Source organism: Rhinopithecus roxellana, chromosome 11 (genome assembly GCF_007565055.1).
Source record: "Rhinopithecus roxellana isolate Shanxi Qingling chromosome 11, ASM756505v1, whole genome shotgun sequence".
Taxonomy (NCBI): Eukaryota; Metazoa; Chordata; class Mammalia; order Primates; family Cercopithecidae; genus Rhinopithecus; species Rhinopithecus roxellana.
The window spans coordinates 113,439,562-113,461,586 of NC_044559.1; the positions used below are offsets into that span (position 1 = coordinate 113,439,562).

General features: G+C 45.9%; 1 protein-coding gene across 6 annotated transcripts in view; it reads right to left on the reverse strand.

The window, feature by feature from the left end:
- The window catches only part of FRMD4A (FERM domain containing 4A), a 365,202-nt gene that overhangs the window by 232,550 nt on the left and 110,627 nt on the right, over positions 1–22,025 (reverse strand). Inside the window, exon 1 of one of the 6 annotated variants that reach the window (XM_030940431.1) lies at positions 19,911–20,027. The exons of 4 other annotated variants lie outside the window; for them this stretch is intronic. The gene's annotated coding sequence lies outside the window, so the exon portion shown is untranslated. Of the gene's footprint in view, positions 1–19,220; positions 19,457–19,910; positions 20,028–22,025 lie in introns of those variants that run through there. One more of the 6 variants, XM_030940430.1, reaches the window with a different exon arrangement.

Consider the following 22,025-nt stretch of genomic DNA (forward strand, 5'->3'; position numbering starts at 1 on the left):
GGAGAGGGGCAGATCAGCTGAGGCCAGGAGTTCAAGACCAGCCCAGCCAACAGGGCGAACGTCATCTCTACTAAAAATACAAAAATTAGCCGGGCATGGTGGTGAACACCTATAGTCCTAGCTACTTTGGAGGGCTGAGGCAGAAGAATCACTTGAACCCAGGAGGTGGAAGTTGCAGTGAGCCTAGATCATGCCACTGCACTCCAGCCTGGGCAAAAAGAAAAGAGTGAGACTCTGTCTCAAAAAAAAAAAAAAAAAAAAAAAAAAAAAAGAAAAGAAAGAAAATAGAATAGTGAGATGGAGACCCCAGAAATACAGTTTTTAAAAGCCTAGAAAAAAAGATAAGGCTGAAAAAAAGAAAAGATAAGTTTGACTCTCTGGATCTAAAAAAAATATAGTTTGTATGGGATGGTGACTTTAAATGGAAAATTTTGATCACATGATAAAAATAAAATTAAATGAGGAAGTGAAGATTGAGACGTGAAGAGCACAGGGAGTGTATTGGAGAACTTGCAAAGGAGGCTAGATTGTAGTAGAACAAAGTGTGGAGGGCACACGACGTAGGAGGAATATTTCCAGCATTTTTTTTCTTGCACTGCAAGTTTACAGGGAGAAAGTTGGAAAGCTGACGCTGATATTCATTTATTTAAATTAATTTATTTATTTTTGAGACAGAGTCTTGCTTTGTCGCCCAGGCTGGAGTGCAGTGATGCAATCTCAGCTCACTGCAACCTCTGTCTCCCAGGTTCAAGTGATTCTCGTGCCTCAGCCTCCCGAGTAGCTGGGATTACAGGCACCAGCCACCATGCCCCACTAATTTTTGTATTTTTAGTATAGTTTCACCATGTTGGCCAGGCTGGTCTAAAACTCCTGACCTCTGGTGATCTGTCCACTTCGGCCTCCCAAAGTGCTGAGATTACAGGCTAAGCCACTGTGCCTAGTCATGACACTGATATTTAAAACAAGGATAGTCTAAGGACAATAAAATAACTTTTAAAGATATATAGATGCTGGCTGGGTGTGGTGGCTCACGCCTGTAATACCAGCACTGTGGGAGGCCGAGGCAGACAGATCACCAGAGGTCAGGAGTTTGAGACCAGCCCGGCCAACACGGTGAAACCCCATCTCTACTAAAAATACAAAAAATTAGCTGGGCTTGTTGGCACACTCCTGTAGTCCCAGCTGCTTGGGAGGTTGAGGCAGAAGAATTGCTTGAACCTGCCAGGCAGAGGCTGTGGTGAGCTGAGATTGCACCACTGCACTCCAGCCTGGGCGACAGAGCAAGACGCTGTCTCAAAAAAAAAAAAAAAAAAAAAAAAAAAGAACCAAAAAACAATTCAGCTTCTGTTTGTTTCACTCTTCTCAATCAAGAGGGAAATGAAAGGAATATAAATGAACTGTAGCCTTTCCCCAAAATAAATCCCAGGTGGTTTATAAAGTTAAATTTTAAAACCAGGTAGATGATTATCTATCATGCTTCTCTAACCCTAAAAGCAATGAATGAGCCAAAAAGGAAAAAATGATAGATTTGACTACCATAAAAATCATTCCAAAAAATAAGTTATACTCCACAAGGCCCCATTAGCAAAAGTAAAAAGTTAATGTAAATTTCAGGAAGGCATTGTAACAACTATAACGGGAATTACTATATTAAAGATAAAATAGTTTAATTAGTAGATTATTACAACTTAATGAGAAGACCACTATCACCTTCCAGGAAACAGCTAAAAAGTTCAGATCCTTGGGCTCTGTCATGTCTCTTCTAGGAATTTTCCCCATTGAAACAAGAGAAATAGAATAAAGAATTATTCATAGAAATGTTCACCACAAGGTGTTCACTCAAGTGCTAATGGCATCTTTATTCTGTGCCAGGGATCTTATTCGACATACAATGATGAATGTGATTTTGCTCCTACACTTCAGGAACTTCTATGTCCCATAGAGGAAATACCCAAGTTAACAGGCAGTTGCAGAGTGATCAGTGTGACTACAGGAGTGAGTATAAGATGCTATGGGATGGGGATGCGGGGACACCTTAACTCACACCTGGTGGATCCGTCAATACCCCAGGGAAGGAGTGATATCTGCAGAACACAGCAACATGAGTTAAGAAGGGATGAAATGGGAGAGAACACAGAATGTTCTGGAAATGTCACCCAGGCAATGAGCTGAAGGACACAGTGGTGGATGAGGAGGAAGCAGTGAGAAATACAGCTGGACACCGTCTTTATGAAGACAAAGAAGGGGGACCCAATCGTCTGAGTGAGGATGGCTAAATTGTTTGAAATAGGAAATAGCCGCTGAGCACTGTTTTCAAGTCAATTTCATCATGAGGCCAAAATGAGGGGAGTCTGGAGACAGGGTTGCAACGGCAAAATCTGCAAGCACTTGGAAAACTGCAAAGTGATATTAAAGTAGAACTCGTCTTCCTCAATCCATGTATTTCCCCCCAGTGATTGGTGAATGGACACAGAAGGCAGGCATATCAAATTTACAGATGGCAAAGAGGTTCGGATGGAAGCTTCAAAATGTAAAAGTTGGGGTCATATTGTTTATGGTTTTGTGTCCTCTTCACACATGTGCTAGAAACACAGCATCAGAATAAGGGAATTAAGAGGTGTCCTGCAACCTACGGTGGTTAAACCACTTCTGGAAATCTGTATTCAATTGTGGGTACCATATCTTACATAAGAAATGAAAGAAACGGGAGAAAGACCAAAGAAGGATAACTAGACCGGGTGAAGGTCCAGAAACCAGTACTTCCCAGGACTGAGGGAAAAACTGCATCCGTGACCTACATATCAAAAGCTCCAGTGGTAGTGTGACCATACAATCTATTGGCCATACCAGATACTTGTGAGTCAAAAGGGAGGCTATTATTGATTATACAGAGAGAACAGGTATAAACTAGGACTGTCCTGGGCTTACTCAAATGGAGGTTCAGGGAGACTTGCTAATCCGATGTATAAAGTGAAGGCAGGTTAACTTTGCTTTGGTGGGCAAAAAATAGAACCAATGAGTGGAAATTCCAGAAGATACATTCGGATTCAACAGAAGGAAGAACTTTTGAACGAGCATCATTGTTCAAAATGGAATGGGTTGCCCGTTATCATTGCAAATCATCAGGAAGGGACCAGAGACATCAGCAAGGGAAGTTGTCAAAAGGATTACAGAACTCAGGGACAGACAGACTCTAAGATCCCTTCCCTCCCTCTCCAATAAGTTGTGACATATAAGACATGGATATACAGGCACAGCTAGAAACAAAGAGTTCCAATAAAATATATCCATTCTGATAGCTGACGTATTTACTTGTGATGTTTCTTTGGTACAATATTACATGTGGTTTGCTGCAACAAATTTTTACAACATTCACTCGGTGCTTCAGAAGGTTTACAAAAATTTCAGTACAGACTGATAGGCACAAACACATTTTTTTAACTTTTTGATTCTACCAATTTTTCTCGTATAAACGTGCAGTCGAACATCCTCTATTTAAAATGTAATTCCGTGCAGAAGAGTTACAAGCATCTGTTGCTGGTTTGGTAAAGAATTCATGTGCTCAGTAACCAAGAACCTTAATAACATTTTCTGGTAACATGAATTTGCCTACTTTGTTTCAGTGTCCAGTTTAATCTGTCGTTTTAAATGGAATTTAAAAAATTTTTGCTTATGTTGTGATCAATGGAAGGAAACACAATATTATTTACAACTATGGGTCTTATACAGTAAGTCTGCACAGTTGTAAACATTTTATTGATACTAAAACAATAATGTGTGATTAAAGTAGACTGATGTGACTGCCACAATAGGCACACAATAAGTATTTTATATAAATAATAAATATATATTTAAATAGCATCTATCTTTATATATATAATTTCAAGGGCAATTATGTAATATAGGTACTATACAACTTAATTTGCATTCAGTGAAATATGTTTTAATTTGCCTGTTCTGTAGAAACATGCCCCAAAAGCCAGTCTCAGGAACACATGCATTATTTGTCATTCACATACCTATGTGACAAGCAGAATCAATGTGGATCTGCCCTCAGTGATGGGTGAAGCCACATACATAAGAGTTGGGGAATGGGCTCTCCTTGTCATAAACAATCTTCTTTGTGTATTCTATAGTCGTAATCTCCTTTGCCTCCCAGGGAGGTATGGAACAGAAAATAGTATTCTACACCATCTGCGAGTTTTCCAAATTCCACCTGGGGTCTTTGGTGGCTCTTGACATGCAGTGGGAAAATGGCCACCTATGAAGTTGGTACGGCCTGCCGAGTCACCTGCTTTGCTAAATCTGTGATGGATACAAAGCACTCCTATACTAAGTGCCTGAGTCCAAGGGCCACATGCTCAGATGCCAAGTCCTGCCACGTTTAGCAGGAAGCACCCCAGCGGACAGCTGACTCCAGCGACACCCTTAAATCAGATCAAACTTCTAGTGGCATCACAGCAAGACACATCTGAGAAACAGGGACGCTCCAGAACTGGAGAACCACCAGTCCTACATGTCCTACATGGAGGTCCCAGCTCCAGGAGGTCAAAAAGAAGTCCCCAACCCTCCCCATCCCAACACAGAGCTGCAGGGAGAGCTTGGGGACCCATAGTGCTTCCATGGGGGGAAGTTTCCACAGCGACTTTGACACTCACACTGGGCAGTCCATCTGGGCTGGAGGCTGCCGCCTTTCTGTTTACATAACCAAGTACATTGGAAAGGGTTCTGCTGGAATGTCGCTGGCAGGGACTTCTTGCTCTTGCATGAGCTGTGCTGGCAGATCCCTCCTTCCATTCTTCTTGGGGGAGGTTTTGACACTGGCTGGCTGCCCCAGGAACTATCCCAGACACTTCATGGAGATCTGCCCCTGGACACCTGGTCCGGTGTCAGGAGCTCCTAGGGTGGGGCAAATCCTAGAGCTGCTCCCCATGTAAGCCTGGGTATGGAAGGTCAGGCCTGAGAGGGGTGGAAAGGGTGAGGGAGAGGACTCCCAAACCCAAAAGGCTCCCCACCCCCGTCCTCGTCAAGCCTCTTGGTGGAAATGCTGTCACAGACAATAACGTAGCACCTTACAATGCAATGGCCCCGGCAAATGAGAGTCTAAATATATCCAGGGTGCATATCATTAGTGAGTAGTTACAGAAATAAAGATGTTATGTTGTATCTGTTAGTCAAATCAAAAATTCTAATTGGACACAGAACAATTTCTCAAAGCTTTCAGCAGGAGGTAATTACTGTGTTGACTACTTGTAGCAAAAAAAAAAAAAAAAAAAAAAAAAAAAAAAGGCTGAAATGGAGCCTAGTGTTTGGGCTGTTTCCATGAAAGAAGGAAGGAGAAAGATGTTTTTGCCTGGATCTGAGCTGATTAAAAGCTGGCTGGGCTCCTGATCTTTGCACCTTCCTGGTTTAACCAGTGACACTGGTGGCAAGCAGCTCACCATGTCACACCAAACCCTTTGATAACCAAAGTGCAGTGTATTTTTAGCATAACCTTCAGAAAAGACCTGAAAATAAGGCCGGGAATGGTGGCTTACGCCTGTAATCCCAGCACTTTGGGAGGCTGAGGCGGGCGGATCACCTGAGGTCAGGAGTTTGAGACCAGCCTAGCCCACATGGCAAAACCTTGTCTCTACTAAAAATACAAAAATTACCCAGGCATGCTGGTGAGCACCTGTAATCCCAGCTACTCAGGAGGCTGAGACAGAAGAATCGCTTGAACCTGGGAGACAGAGGTTGCAGTGAGCCGAGATCACGCCACTGTACTCCAGCCTGGGTGACAGAGAGAGACTCCATCATAAAAGATAGAAAGAGAGAGAGAGAGAGAGAGAGAGAGAGAGAGAAAGGAAGGAGAAGGAAGGAAGGAAGGAAGGAAGGATGGAAGGGAGGGAGGGAGGGAGGGAGGAAAGGAAGGAAGGAAGGAAGGAAGGAAAGAAGGAAGGAAGAAAGGAAGCAAGGAAAAGAACGAAGAGACCTGGAAATGAGTCTGTGACTAGATAACAGTATTGGAAAGCTAGAATTTTAAATCAGGACAGACATATGAGGCAGGGACAGTGATGGCATTTTATATCCTTCCTCGTGTCTAGCCCTGAGCATCACACAAATGACTGACTAAAAGTATAAAAGCACAGAGTCACAATTCCTGATTGTGGTGACGGTTTCCCAGGTATAGTCATATATCAAGATATATCCAACAGTATATTTTAAATATGTGGAGTTTATTGTATGTCAATGATATATTAATAAATCTATTTAAATATGAGAGTTAGCACTTTGTGAGGCCAAGGCTGGAGGACTGCTTGAAGCCAAGAGTTTGAGACCAGCCTGGGCAACACAGTGAGACCCCATCTCTAAAAAAATACAAAAAATAGCTGGGTGTGGTGGTTCATGTCTGTAATCCCAGTGCTTTGGCCTGGAGTTCAAAACCAGCCTAGGTAACACAGCAAGACCTCATCTCTCCAGAAAAAAAAAAAAAAAAAAAAAAATTAAAACAAAATTACCCAGGCATGGCGGCATGTGCCTGTAGTCCCTAAGTACCCAGTAGGCTGAGCTGGGAGTACCACTTGCGCCCAGGAGTTTGAGTCTGCAGTGAGCCATGATGGCACCACTGTACTCCATCCTGGGCAGCAGGGTGATACCCCATCTCTCCACAAGTAAATAAAATAACATAAGAGAGAGACATTCCTTTCACGTTTTCAAAAAGAGACCATCAGGAGCACGACATTGAGGGTTCAATTTGTACAACGGCACATCTCAACAGAATTCTTCACACATTGAGGAATTCTTTCTTTTCTGTCCTTCCTCCTCCTCCTTTTTTCTCTTTCTTTTGCTGCTCCTCCTCTTTCTCCCTCCTCCCTTCTCCCTCCTCCTCCTCTTCCTCCTCCTTCTCCTCATTCTTCTTCTCACTATGTTACCCAGGCTGCTCTCAAACCCCTGGCCTCAAGTGATTCTCCCATCTCAGCCTCCCAAGTTGCTGGGATTACAGGTGTGAGCCACCACGCTTGGCCGTTTTTCTTTTTATTTGAAGTTTGGTGCTTACACATTTTCCCAGATGTCATCATACTCAGTACTGAACCCTGGAGTTGGCGGTCTTTTGTGCTTTAAGTATCATGTGTACATGGGTGAGCTTCAACTCCGTGTCTCCACCGTGGTGTCCCCTGACCCAGGTTGGTGAAGAATTATGCACAAAACTGCCCTCTCCATACCTCACTTGGTCCCTTGTTAAACATCCCAAGCTCAGCGAGTCCCAGATGGAATTCCTGATCTCACTTTTCCCCAAACCACAGCTTCCCCTCCCAAGTAACGATAGCTCTGCCTTGTCATCTGCATTTTCTGCTCTTTTGGCCCCAAATCCTGGACTCTTCGCTTTATCACATATCCCACATTCGAACCCCCAGAAAATCCTGTTGGTTCTGTCTTCAAAATATCCAGAACCTGAATGCTTTTCATCACCACCATCATCGTCATCACTTGTCTGGATTCTTGCAAATGTGCTTCTAACTCTGCCCACCTTGCAATCTCACCCACACGGCATCCAAACCATTTCTGCATGGCCTCCGTGGGACCGGGGGCTCCCCAGCTCCACATTGCCCCCCAGGGTAGAGCCTTAAAGGCCCGTGTGACTCCCACCAGTCCTCACCCTGCACCACATGGCTCTGCAACCTCTCCTGGGAGCACCCTCTCCTGTTCCCTGCCACACTACTGCCTCAGTGCCTTTGAAGAACTCTGCCCTCTGCTTGGAACACTCACCACCTCCAGACACCCACCTGGCTCACCTCCTCACATCCTTTCAGTCTTTGCTCAATGATCACCTTTCCTAAGGTCTACAAGACCCCTGCGTTTAAAAGAGCAATTTATCACACTTCCCTTCCTCTGCTTTGTCTTTCTTTGTAGCAACTGCCAGTTTCTAGCATCCTCTGTCACTTAATTACTGATCATGTGGACTGTCTGCCCCTTCCTCTTGGAATGCAAGCTCCCCAGGGGCAAGATTTGATTGGCTTTTCTCACTGCCACATTCCTGGAATGTACAAGGCATACCAACAGGTATGTGTTGAATGACTGAATGAATGAATGGATGGACTTGTGGCACTCAGATACTTTCTGCCATTTGCCAGCTGGGGTCTGCAGGGTAGCATTTTTATATGAAAAAAAAGAGGGCTGGGTGTATGATGGCTCACACCTGTAATCCCAGAGCTTTGACAGGCTGAAGTGGGAGGATCGCTTGAGGTCAGAGTTCAAGACCAGCTAAGGCAATCTAGTGAGACCCCCATCTCTTAAAAAAAAGAAAAAAAGAAAAATTAGCTGGGCATGGTAGTGCATGCTTGTAGTTCCAGGTACTGGGGAGGCCGAGGTGGGAGGATCACTTGAGCTCAGGAGTTCGAGGCTGCAGTGAGCTTTGATTGTACCACTGTATTTCAGTCTGAGTGACAGAGCGAGAATGGGCCAGAGAGAGAGAGAGAGAGTTCTATCCTTATTCTCTTCCCCTTTGACATAGAAACAGGCAGAGAGACAAGCAGAGGTGCCTAGCAGAGAGAAGAGCTGACCGCAGGTAGGGGCCCTGGGCTGCAGCAGGAAACAGTCCCTAGAGATCTGTGCAGACAAGTCGAGAAAGGAGAAATCACAACGTGACAATGAGTTCCTCAGTTACATTTCTGAGCACCATCAAATGCCAGGGATAACGCTGGGTGCTGTGCAGTCAACGATAAAGAAGACACGGTCCTACCCCTAAAAAGTGACAGTGGGAGGCATGTGAACAGGTCACTACTGTCCATAGAATCAAACTGCAACTGCCTTCCAGCATGGATGCTTCCAGAGTACAGAGGAGGGGAACTCGCCTCTGCTTGGAGGAACAGGAGCAGGGAACACTGGAGGCTCCAAGTAAAGAATGAACAGGTGTGTCCCAGGAAAGGGATGGGAAGGGAATGGCAATGTGAAGGGAGCAATTGCAAAGGCTGAAGTCCAGATGAGGTCAAATATGCCTGGGGAGAGGCAAGGGTGTGTGTGTGTGTGTGTGTGTGTGTGTGTGTGTGTGTGTGTGTGTGATGGTTAACATAAGAAAAGATGTTTAAGAAACAAGAAGCCTCTAGATTGTGACGGGCTTTTTCTTCCATGCTAAGGACTGTGGTCTACAAAGAATGCAGGGTGCAGAGGTGGGGGCTGTGGATGTGGTCAGGGGTATAGGAAGCTGGACAAAGGATAGGCTGTGATGATTTTATAATGACTCAGGAAAAAGAGCCCCTAAACTATGACAATGGCAGTCAGCACCTCACCCTAAAAGAATGTGGGAAGACAATGTATGGACCGAGGCATTGGAGAAATTTGATTGGAAAGATCAGCTGCAGAAGAGCTGACTCCTAGCAAAGTAGAAAGAGGAAGCTCGAGGCAGGCATGGTGAGTCACATCACAGGACAATGAGGTCTGAGCCTTGGAGGAAGAGGAAGAGGAGTAATGAGAAAACCACAGGTGGGACCAGTAATCACAAAGGGAAACAGCAAAGCATTTGTAAGCTCTGGAATCCTACCCAGTGAGGCTGTTTTGGGGAATAGTATTTAGGGAACACTGGTAAGTAGCCAAACCCAGAATCAGCCATTTCAAAGCCAGATGGACCGACAGGCTCCTTCAGGAAAGGTCTGCTGGGAAGGCACAGGGCAGATGCCATGTGCCCTCTTCATCCTCACTGCCCAGCCAGCAGGCCAAGCCACAGTGCTTGAGTTCCTCCACCCCATCTTTCCTACAAATGAACACTCGCATATTGACTTTTATCTACATCCAATACAAAACCAAAAGCCACAGTATAAAACTTACAGTTTATAGACTCTTTTTTTTTTTTTTTTTTTTTGGAGACATACTCTCACTGTCACCCAGGCTGGAGTGCAGTGGCTCTATCACTCCATGACGGCTCACGGCAACCTCTGCCTTCTGGGCTTAAGTGATCCTCCCACCTCAGTCTCCTGAGTAGCTGGGACTATGGGTGCAAGCCACCACACCTGGCTAATTTTTTAATTTTTTGTAGAGAAAATAAAACATGGAGTTTTGCCGTGTTGGCCAGGCTGGTCTCGAACTCCTGACCTCAAGTGATCCTCTCGCCTCGGTCTCCTAAAGTGCTGGGATTACAGGCATAAGCCACTGCACCCAGCCAGTTTATGGACTATTTTAAGTTGAGTTTTGTCAGTTCTCTAGGAGCGTGGTCAGTTTCACTGGCAAGAAGCAAAGGAGGATCTAGCTGCTTAAGAAACTAAGCACTGGCCAGGCGTGGTGGCTCACGGCTGTAATCCTAGCACTTTGGGAGGCTGAGGCAGGCGGATAACCTGAGGTCAGGAGTTCAAGACCAGCCTGGCCAACACGGTGAAACCCCGTCTCTACTAAAAATACAAAAAAATTAGCTGGGTGTAGTGGTGCGCAGCTGTAATCCCAGCTACTCAGGAGGCTAAGGCAGGAGAATTGCTTGAACCTGGGAGGAGAAAGTTGCGGTGAGTTGAGATTGCACCCCTGCACTCCAGCCTGGGCGACAGAGCGAGACTACGCCTCAAAAAAACAAAAACCAAAAAACCAAAAAAACAAAACAAAACAAAAAACAAGAAACAAATCACTGTGTTTTTGGATAGTATTCTTGTATTCTCTGAGTATTTGGATATCTTTCCCACTTGGAAGTTGCAGATCTCTGTATGGTACAAAATCTCTATCGACTAATTTACAACTTCAGGAACAGGAAGGCAAACGAACTAAATTGTTGTGGATGACAAAAGCCATATTTTCCACAATAAAGTAAGGAAGGAACCACAAACAAATACCAGCTTATAATTTCTCCATCAAATGACAGACACACTCCACCCTGTCTAGGCAAAAGACGCCCATAAGCTGTCCCTTAGGGCTCACCGAAAATATATCCTAGTCTTGGATGCAGATATAATGTTCTATAAATACTCTCCCTGTTTGCACATTTGCTTAATGTTTTTCTTCTGCTGTCTGTGTGTGCCTGTTTAATCAGTCTTCAGAAGACAAATGATCTCTCATTCTGACTTTATTTAACATTTAGAAGGTTATTAAATGCTTAAAATTCTTTTGATGAACATTATGCAAATTGATACCTTGACTTCTTGAACTACAAGGAAACTATCCCAGTATTTTCACAGTGGTTGAGTGGTTGATGCGATGGAAAAGAAAAAGAAAAACAAAACAAAACAAAATAAAAAAAAAACACCAAAAGGCATCCCATATACTCAGGATCTAGGCTTATTTCTGCCATTAACTTGTTGCATTAATGACTTGGGTGGAATATAACAAATAAATAGGAGTAGAAAATCTTCCCAGGTAACAGCAATAAATGGGCAGTAGACAAAGAACATTATGGAGTGATTATAGTGCTGCCTTTTTTGTTCCGAAAAGGATGCAATTGCCATTCACTGACATAATCTTGGTAATTCTTACATCTTTTCTAGAATTTGTTCCAGATAAAAGCTTTCTATGATCATTTTTGAAAATTAAAGAATTTTAGAAATTCTTAGAAATTGGTGATATAATCCATTGGGTCAAAGGCAAAGCCATCTGTCTTTTCTTCCTTCCCCTCCCCCAACCGACCTCCTCTACCTTAATGTTCCAGGACTCCCTGGAGACCCAGATGTAGTAGAGCCCCTGGGCTCTCTCATCTGCTCCCAGTGATAGACCCTAATCCCTGTTCACAGCTAGAAGACTCTATTACATCCTGCCACCTGCCATTCTTCACAAATCTTCCCTGTTTCCAACAAGGTAAGAAGGGCCAGGGTCATGACTTTATCTGCAGAACCCTTTCTGAAAGGCTAGGTAACACTTATGAAATATCAGAGCTAACATTCGCCCACTTATACTACTTTATGTCTATAAAATCCATTTCAGTATTATAAGTGAGGATGCACCATTTATTTCAGCAGCACCTCCACTTCCATAGCCAGCTGGCTTCTTGCACCGTGATGGGATCACATCCCCACAAAGTTAGCATCGTTGAGCCTCCCAGTAATATAATTAAGCAAAGTTGGAGAGGGGGAAATACAAAGACAAAATCTCTTATTCTAGAAAAGTCTCCTTGCCAAATGCAGTAGCTCGTGCCTATAATCCCAGGGCTTGGGGAGGCCAAGGCAGGAGGATCGTTTGAGGCCAGGAGTTCGAGACCAGCCTGGGAAACATAGCAAGATCCCATCTCTCCAGATAAAAGAGTCTCCCATACTTTTTGAGAGTTAGGTGCTTCACAGATATTAACTAGTTTGCTACTCTGAATGTCAGTTATAAAAAAAGCAACCAAGGTTCAGAGAGACTCAGTAATTCGCCCAAGGCCACATAAGCCGTGGCAGAGCTGGTTAGACAACCACACCCAGGGCAAGATGGCGCCACCCTCCCCTCTCTGTTTGCCATACCAGGTTGCACCACACAGATCCACGTCAGGAGGCAGGGACTCCAGCCTTGGTGCAGCAGCTGAGACCAGGGTGAGGTCCCTCAATGCCTGTAAGCTCTTCCTTATTTGCAAAAATGATCTAGATATTCCCTTTGATTCCTAAAGCACTATTTCTATAAAATGTTTGATTGGCTGGATAATTCCCAGATCACATATGCACATGGTTTGTAGATTGCACCAGGCATTGACTGTGATGGGCAGCCCTGCAGCCATGGCTGCAGCCCTTGCTAACAGTAGCCCTTGCTACAACTGCCTTCTATACATGGTTCTCCCCTCCTGCCAAGACCTGCAGGCTACATCTGTGCTACTGGTCACTCTGCAGTTCTTCTGTTACAAAACACTCAAGCAGCCCAATAAAAGGGAATTGAGAAGGCCGAACACTGCTCCCCATTGTGCTCCATCAGTGTCTGCTTCATGTCCTCATCACCCTCCCCTCTCTCCTTCTCTCTCTCTTTGGGCAACAGAGAAATAAATATCAGATACTTATCGGGGCTGGCCAGTGGGAGTAGGGAGATGGGCAAGGCAGAGCTAGACTCTCCAGCTATTGGTAGGTATGTCGCCTAACTCTGGAGGACCCACACTGTCTGGCTTCCTAGTTTGGGTTTGTCACATCTATATACTTCATCTATATACTTCTTCCCAGGCATGTGGCGAGAGCGTAATTGTGCAGTTTCTGGTTATGAATGGCACAGCCCGGCAACTCGCCGATTATTATTTCCATTCCCTGTCATGCATTATCAATCTAATTCCCCATTACATGCTTTTTTTTTTTTCTCATGCATTACCCATACAGCAAGGACAAAGAAAGGGAAAAGCTCTGCAAAGAAGACTGCATCACCAGAGAACAGGCTAATCCCACAGGAAATGGTGAAGTGATAGCTTCAAGTGTGCAGGGAGAGATTTTGGCTAATTTGAAGTGAAAAATATCATTAAAAGGTTTGGGATTCCGCATTAGGACCAGGACTCCAGACTTTAAGTTTGGTAATGTATTGCTAACTGAGAAAGAGGAGCCACACCACAGTATAGACTAAGAAAAGTTTTGACACAGGTGGGCTTAACAAGCGACACTGCTTTAGACCACTGGGGTTTTCCAGATTTCTTTCTTTTTATCCTTTCCTTTTATTTTTTAGAGACAGGGTCTCCCTCTGTTGCCTAGGCTGGAGTGCAATGGTGCAATCATAGCTCACTGCAACCTTCAATTCCTGGACTCAAGCAATCCTCCCGTTTTAGCCTCCTGGAGTAGCTGGGACCACAGGCACGTGTCACCATGCTTGGCTGGTTTTTCAGGTTTCTGAAGTCTAAACAGATCCAGGATTCACTTAGCGATTTGCTTATACAACCAGGGTCCGGGGAGTGCTCAACACGAGCAGCGGGTTAATGTAGTGAGTGTATGCAAACAAAACATACGCAGTAGCCAAGGATCGGCAAATAATTTCTGAGAAGGCAGGAGCAAAAAGGAACATGTGAATGTAAGTCAGAGTCTGGGGCAAAGAGTATGGATGTACCAATGCTCTTGACCACAGACAGTAAGTTTTTTCTTGTATTGCATCATTGAATGGCCGGAGCTCCACCTTTAAAACAAAAAGCCAGAAAACACCACACAGCATAGAGATCGCCCTTCCTAACAAGCTAGAGCCTACAAGCAACTTCTCTGATTTAGAATTAATTATGCTTGTACATCTGTAGGGAGGTTACTCATTTGGTTCAAACTGAGACTACCACTCATTTCTTCTTGGTTATTTGGAGTTAATAAGGCCACTGAACAGAACCCGATCCCCCATAGTCCTCTATTACTTTCCAACAATTGTGGCTTTTATTCTTAGCAGTGATTTCCATCTTCAAGTGGAATATGAAGAATGTTTATCTTTGGGAAGAAAATGCCCAATTTCCACTGATATAGTTAAGAACCGAGGCCGGGTGCAGTGGCTGATGCCTGTAATCCCAGCACTTTGAGAGACTGAGGCAGGCGGATCACATGGTCAGGAGATCGAGACCATCCTGGCCAACATGGTGAAACCCCGTCTCTACTAAAAATACAAAAATTAGGCCGGGTGCGGTGGCTCAAGCCTGTAATCCCAGCACTTTGGGAGGCCGAGACGGGCGGATCACGAGGTCAGGAGATCGAGACCATCCTGGCTAACATGGTGAAACCCCCGTCTCTACTAAAAAAAATACAAAAAACTAGCCGGGCGACGTGGCGGGCGCCTGTAGTCCCAGCTACTCGGGAGGCTGAGGCAGGAGAATGGCGTAAACCCGGGAGGCGGAGCTTGCAGTGAGCTGAGATCTGGTCACTGCACTCCAGCCTGGGCGGTAGAGCGAGACTCCGTTTCAAAAAAAAAAAAAAAAAAAAAAAAAAATACAAAAATTAGCTGGGCATAGTGGCACGTGCCTGTCATCCCAGCTACTCAGGAGGCTGAGGCAGGAGAATGGCTTGAACCAGGGAGGCGGAGGTTGCAGTGAGCCAAGATCGCACCACTGCACTCCAGCCTGGGTGACAGAGCAAGACTCCATCTCAAAACAAAACAAAAACAAAAAACAAACAAACAAAAAAACTGAACACACCCTCACACTCATTAGCTCCCCAAATAAGCATTAGTGCAGTGTACTAAACAGTAGCACCAGCTCTGATCATCTTCTGTAAAAGTAAGGCGGAACAGTGATAGGGATTTTTAGAATAATGCCACTGGTGGTAGAGCTGGTTACTTCCAATGTAAGCGTGTGTCTGAATCATTCCTTATAAGAGAAGGACGTGCTGACTTCATGGGACAACAGAAAGAGTGGCGGCTGATGGATTTAGGGAACTAAAATGAAACTGCTGTGGAGGGAATTTTTGATAAGCTGGATTTATGCTGATTCAGAAAACTTCTTGCAGAAGAAAGCAGTGAAACCGTCTGGCCTTTGTGTGCAATCATGACTCCGAAGCCCAAAGTTCCAAGAGCTATTGTACCACCTCTGGAGATGAAATGTTCTGGGAAAAACAAAAACTAAACAATGGAAAATACTACTGATGTACTCCAGTCTGATTATGGCTGGAATGAACACCTCAAGATAAAATCCAGCACGCCTTTCCCCACAAGATGAGATTTTTAGCAGCCACTTTTCCAACATTCTCTGACTCTGATTTTGCTATTGGAGGAAAAACCCAAATATCTACATACCCTCCACAACTGATGTGATGATCCCTTTACTTCCTTTTCTTACGTCAATGCCTAACTTTTCAGAGACGTCCAACATCTTTTTTGTTGTTGTTCCTTTCATGGCATTTCCAGAGAGAAGTGGACAGTGCAGAATCAGAAATGGGCAAGGTGGGTGAATGGATAAAAATGCAGTGTCCTGTGGAGGTCACGAGGGCACATGGGCCTGAGTTACCTGCTGATCCTGTTAAGGTAAGAAAGCTCCCATTTTAGCTCAAGAGGAATATAGTTTAGCTCAAGAGGAATTAGGGTTTAGACTGAAGAATCATTAGAAGATCATTACTCTATTGCTCTCTTATGAGGTCCCAGAAATTGCTTCTAAGATGCCAGGATTTTTCACAACAAAGAAACCAAACAAGAGAAATTCTGCCACAAATGTTATCACATCAGTTGCTATCCAAAAAATAAGACATATGAATTGAAGTCACTGCTGACCCCAGACTCAGACATTCTAATACTCTATGGAGAGTAGTCTAAAAGAACTTCATAAGCTGGTTAACTGTTAGCATGTCTATTTCTCATTTTGACATCTTGAACTAGGAATTCTCCAAAAGTTACACTGTTCTTTTTTTCTAAATATGCAAAAATATCTAAGAACAAAGCTTTAGATTGTAAATTGCCCCATTATACTTTCATTCAGTGTGATGCATCAGGCTAAACTCAAGTCTTATGAGGGGTAAGTATATGGCTTGCTGGACACGTGAATTGAACTACAAGCATGCTGCACGCACGTGCGGATGCAAACACACACACACCAGCATAAACAATGTGAACACAGGTGGTATATTCGTGCAGTAAAGGCAGTAACGATCTTTGATGCTGGACTCACCCAACACTTACTTAAAGACAAAGGTGGCCGGGCGCAGTGTCTCAAGCCTGTAATCCCAGCACTTTGGGAGGCCGAGATGGGTGGATCACGAGGTCAGGAGATCGAGACCATCCTGGCTAACACGGTGAAACCCCGTCTCTACAAAAAATACAAAAAACTAGCCAGGCGAGGTGGCAGGCGCCTGTAGACCCAGCTACTCGGGAGGCTGAGGCAGGAGAATGGCGTGAACCTGGGAGGCGGAGCTTGCAGTGAGCTGAGATCCGGCCACTGTACCCCAGCCTGGACGACAGAGCGAGACTCCGTCTCAAAAAAAAAAAAAAAAAAAAAAAAAAAGACAAAGGTAGCTTGGCAAGTCCCCTCAATATGAGATATCCTGAACCTTCCATATCCCTTTCTTTCACATCACAAACCAATCTTACTTTTTCCATCCACTCCTTAAGGCTGACTCAGGAGCTCTTCCCTTGGCAACTCTTGCACATCTGCTGTTCCACAGAGCTCTTTCCCCAAGTTCCAGAACCAAGCAAGGAATCATTGGACGTCTTTCCCTTTGACCTCAGGCTATAACTTTGCTGTGACAATAACATCGAGCGCTGTGCACATGTGCGATGCTGTTCTCATGGATTATGAAAGCAGCAACTCACTGAACCTCAAGGGGGTCTCAGTTTCCCCAAATGACAAGATCACGCTAATGACACCAGCCACCTGCCAGGCTATCAGGGGACTTGATAACAATGTCTACAAATTACAAGGAGACTCTGTGCCATAAATATCAAGTCTTATTAATAAAATTAGTTCAAGACAAATGCCAAAAACAATACAGCAACAGCAGCGGCAGATCACACTTGGTCAGAACAAAAGAGGGTGGAGAGATTTTCTATTCCTTATTCCTATTAAAACAATTCCCCTTTAATGAAAGAATAAAATTTAATTTTTTCTCCCTAAAACATTACTTCTACCCACACAACTTTATACACCAGTCATTACTTCTTTCCAACTTATCTGGAGGCAACATTGTATTCACTGGCCTGGGCAATATAATGTTGATTGCAAAGCATGTCCAAATACTCCCTCCAATTTAATTAACTGCAGCTATTTAACTTCTGGGGACCAAGTGGATTCAAACCTATTTGCCACAGGGCCCTCATTCCTGCTGTACCCTAAATAAACCCAAACTTCATTTGCAACAGAATGGATCTAACAGAAGACAATGTACAAATTGGCTCATCTCCAAACCTTCTAGGTTGCAGGAGACAACACTTTGAGAACCAAACCAGATTTCTGTTGATTCCAGGCTTTGGTCTTCTGGCCCTGTCCAAGTCACACTTCAACAGAAATAGGGCTTAATGCTGTGAATGGGCTTGATGCAATTTAAAGACCAAAAACAAAACAATGAAATGTGTCTTCCTCTCCCCGACTGCTGGCCCCCATGCAAAAGCACTTTGATGCACATTTGAAGGACGGCATACACAGCTAAGTTTCATGAAGTCTAAGGGACAGGTTACTGTATCCAGTTCCTAAGGGACTTTCCCTAGGGCCAGCAGTGGCTTCCCGGGATGAAGTCAGCAGTTTGTCCCGGGCTCTCTGAGCGGTGCTTTCCCACAGATCAGTCATGCTGGTGAAGAGGACGACTTACGGATGTGGAGGTGGAAGGGGGGTACCAGCAGTTGAACCCTCAATCAGGTCAAGGCAGATGTATTCCCAACAGAACAGCTGTCACCACTGACCGGCTCAGACTTAGAAATATGCCTATCTAGGCTTTCAGAGCAAGCCCTTTCATCGCTATCTGCGAGGATTCAAACTGAAAGAAGCCAGAAACAGCAGTAGCAGCGTCTCCATTGGGATGCTCCATTCATAGGGGAGCCAGAGCCGCATCCATTCATGGTGGGGTCAGGGAGTCCTTTGCGGGCATTGGTTCTCGTTTCTCAGCAAGCTGCACTTCCCGGGGGGCTGGCATGGCTGCATCGTTCAGAATGAGGATGTCTATTAAGAAGCCGCCGCCAGAGCTATTATTAGCACAGCCATCCCTTGGAAATTTCGCAGAATACGCCTGGATCTACGAGCAGTTACTCTGTTAATAGGATACTGGAGAAAAAGGCACCAAGTCGCTCGTTACACACAGGCAGCCCACACAGCTTTCTCGGTGCAGCACCGGGAATCTTTTCTGAATTCAACGTGCACCAACATTTGAGCAGCTGCTTCCAATGTAGAAGCACTGAGTTTAGCCAATTTTAAATGAGCACGTACTAAAGGGGGTTCCCTTCTGTTCTCCTCCCCTTCCCAGCGTCCGTTTTCTCTGCATCAAACTTGCTGCAGCCATTTGGAACGTAAAAAGCAGTCCATCTTAGCAGCCCCAGGCAGCGGCGATCGGCTGCCGGCCCCCGCCACCCTTGTCTGAAACGCCCTGTCCTGCACCCAAAGGAAAGGGCTCCCCTGTCACTCTCAAAAAATGGTTTAAAAAAAAAGCCCACCCAGCTCTGCCTAAAGCCATGTCCTTTCCTATCTCCCCGGGTAGATTCAGACAGCGTGGGACTGAGGTGCCTAAGGAAAGTATGTGTGTGTGCCGGGGGGAGGGTTGCAGAAGAACGCACAGTATGTGCCCCACGTGGGGTTTGTATTTAAAAACTGTAACATACGCGAAATAAACGATTCCAGGCCCCCAGTAAAGAAGCAGCGGCGCGTCCCATTTCCCCGGCCCAATGTGAAAACACGGAAGGCGAAGGGCTGCCGTCAGTCGCCTCCCTGCCACCGCGACCGGGAAACAAAGACACATTACCTTTTATTTTTTGCGCTTCCAAGGGAGCCGAGGAACTTCAGGCTGGAAGCGGCTGGTTCCCCGGAACGGGCGTCCCATTCGCCCGGGCGCAGGCCCTTGGCCTACTAGGCGGCCTTGGCGCCCGCAGCTGGCGCGCCCCCGCCCAGTCCCCGCCGCCGCCCCCGCCGCGGGGCCTCGGCGTCAGCCCATCGCCCGCTCGCGCCTCTCGCGCCGAGCCTGGCCCGGCGCCAGGGAGCCCCGCCGCCGGCCCGCCCCTCGCCCGCGCCCGGCCCGCCGCATAGTGCGCCCCGCGCGCCCCGGGCCAGCCCCCTGCGCGCCGCTAGGTCGGGTGCAAGGCGGACACCGCGCGCCACCGCCGCCGCCACCGCCCGCCACGGGGCCTCCGATCGCCGCCCGATCCTGGACAACAATGCGCGCCCCCGCCCCCCTAGAAAGCCGGGGACGCCCTCAGTCGCCCCCAGAGCTGGCTCCGCTTCCCAGTCCCTCTCCGCGGCACCCGCAGGCGAGACAAAGTTCGTTCCCGGATGAGGCTGCGCGCTTCCAAAGCGTGCGGGATGCCCAGCACGGAGGTTTCCCGCTTGGGGACCCCTGGTTACCCCACAAAACCCACCCAAAGCCAACGCGCGAGGCCCTCTCCTACCCTGAGAGCCCGGAGACAGCAGCTCCCTTGACTGAAGGCGCAGCTCTTACCCCTCGATCTAGTCCAATTGTATTGAATTTTAATCTCCCCTCAACTCTTCAATGGAAGTAGCTGCAGGATAACCGAGGCATGGGGCTATTGTCAAGGCTTCGCGACAATGACTGGGAGAGGGAGACTTCCATTGCGAGAGACCCGGGGGAGGAAAACGGGCTGACACGTTCTCTTTCCAAAAAAAAGGGAAACAAACTCTGGGAAGATTCCCCACCCAGAACAATAAGTCAATTCACAGGATATGTCTAAATGTTCATTGCTTGAGGAGCTCTATTTGCTCCTAGACACATTCTTTTTTTTTTTTTTTTTTCATGAATTGTCAAAACATGGTGATAACATAAAAGGGGATGCTGGCAAGAGCCTCCACTTAGCAAAAGCCGACTTGTTTCTGGGATAAAATCTTTCTCTAGAACCCGTGCGTCTCTTGAATTTCCAACCTGCACCCATCCTCTCTTCAGGGGAGAGACTGCTTTTCCTCCCATCATTGTTGATCTAGTACTTGGTAGATCTAGAAACATCATTTCCAGGAGACCGGTAGGCTCTGAGGACTTACAAACTTTGTAATAAAAAGAAATTGCTCACACCCTATCTTCCAGCTGACAGAAAATTTTACCTTTTTACTGTCATAGGTCCTGTGTTGTTTTCTAAACAACACTGGCAAAAATTTTTATCAGTTCAAAAGGCCTCACAATCAATAGAAAGGGAATTGGGCATACAGTTAGCATTGGAGAAAAAGTTGAACGCTGGTGTTAAGGAGTACCTGTGTTGTGTTTGTTTGTTTGTTTGTTTGTTATACAGACAGAGTTTCACTCTGTCACCCAGGCTGGAGTGTGGTGGTGTGATCACGGCTCATTGCAACCTCCCCCTCCTGGGCTCAAGTGATCCTCCTGCCTCAGCCTCTTAAGTAACTGGGACCACAGGCACACCCCACCACGCCCTGCTAATTTTTGTATTTTTTGTAGAGACAGGATTTTGTCATGTTGCCCAGGCTGGTCTTAACTACCTGTCTTCTTTCAAGCTGACTGGAGACTTGATGATCTGAAGCCAGGTTTGAATGGGATTCTCAGGTACCTCTCTCTAAAGTCTGTGAGGCTTATTCCAATGCAAAACCCCATTTTTTGGTAATGCAATTGGAGCCCATCCCCTTGTGTTCTGAGGTCCTCAGAGGGAATATTGTTTCTTTGCATGCAGACTAGTTCTAGTCCTGATTTGTTTTGACTGCAATACCTACTAATGGACAATGAGGAAATGTTCAGACCTACAACATTTTTTTGTTTGTTTTTTTGAGACAGAGTCCATCTCTGTCACTCAGGCTGTTGTGCAGTGGCACAATCTCGTCTCACTGCAACCTCCCCTCTTGGGTTCAAGCGATTCTTCTGCCTCAGCCTCCTGTGTAACTGGGATTACAGGCACCCGCCACCATGCCCAGCTAATTTTTTTTAGTCTTTTTTAGTACAGGCAGGGTTTTGCCATGTTGGCCAGGCTGGTCTTGAACTCCTCACCTCAGGTGATCCACCCGCCTGGCCAAAGTGTTGGGATTACAGGCATGAGCCACCAACTCAGACATACATTTCTCTTCCAATATTTTGTTTCCAACCTTACAGGAGTTGTTGAATTGTATCCACATCTACACCTACTGCTTTCTGCCTTGGCCACTGACATCTTCTGTATGTCCTAAACTGAACTTGCCTCACTGGCCAATCCTGCCTCTAGGCTCCCTCTCTTAGTAAACAGCAGGCTCCCTCCTCCTCCCCAAAGCCAGAAACAGGGATAGAGATTTCCCTCCCTCCTTTCTCTCATTCCTCACGTTCACCTGATCACGGAGCCTGTCCTCATAACTACCTCTTGAAAGGTCATGAGAGCAGCCCCTTATCCCAACAGTGCCTGGAGCTGAGTGAGCAACTGCTGTCCCCAGGCACGCTCAGGCCACATCATCTTTCACCAGGATGTCTCTAGTAGCCTTGTGAATGGGTGCTGATCTTATCTCTCTCAGATGCCTTCTCCACTCCAGCTGGAGCAATTCTCCTAAATCCCAGGTCTGATCCTGTAACTTCTGTTTCAAATCCGTTCAGGGCTTCCTTGGCTTTAGGGACAAAATGCCCATATTCTGTCTG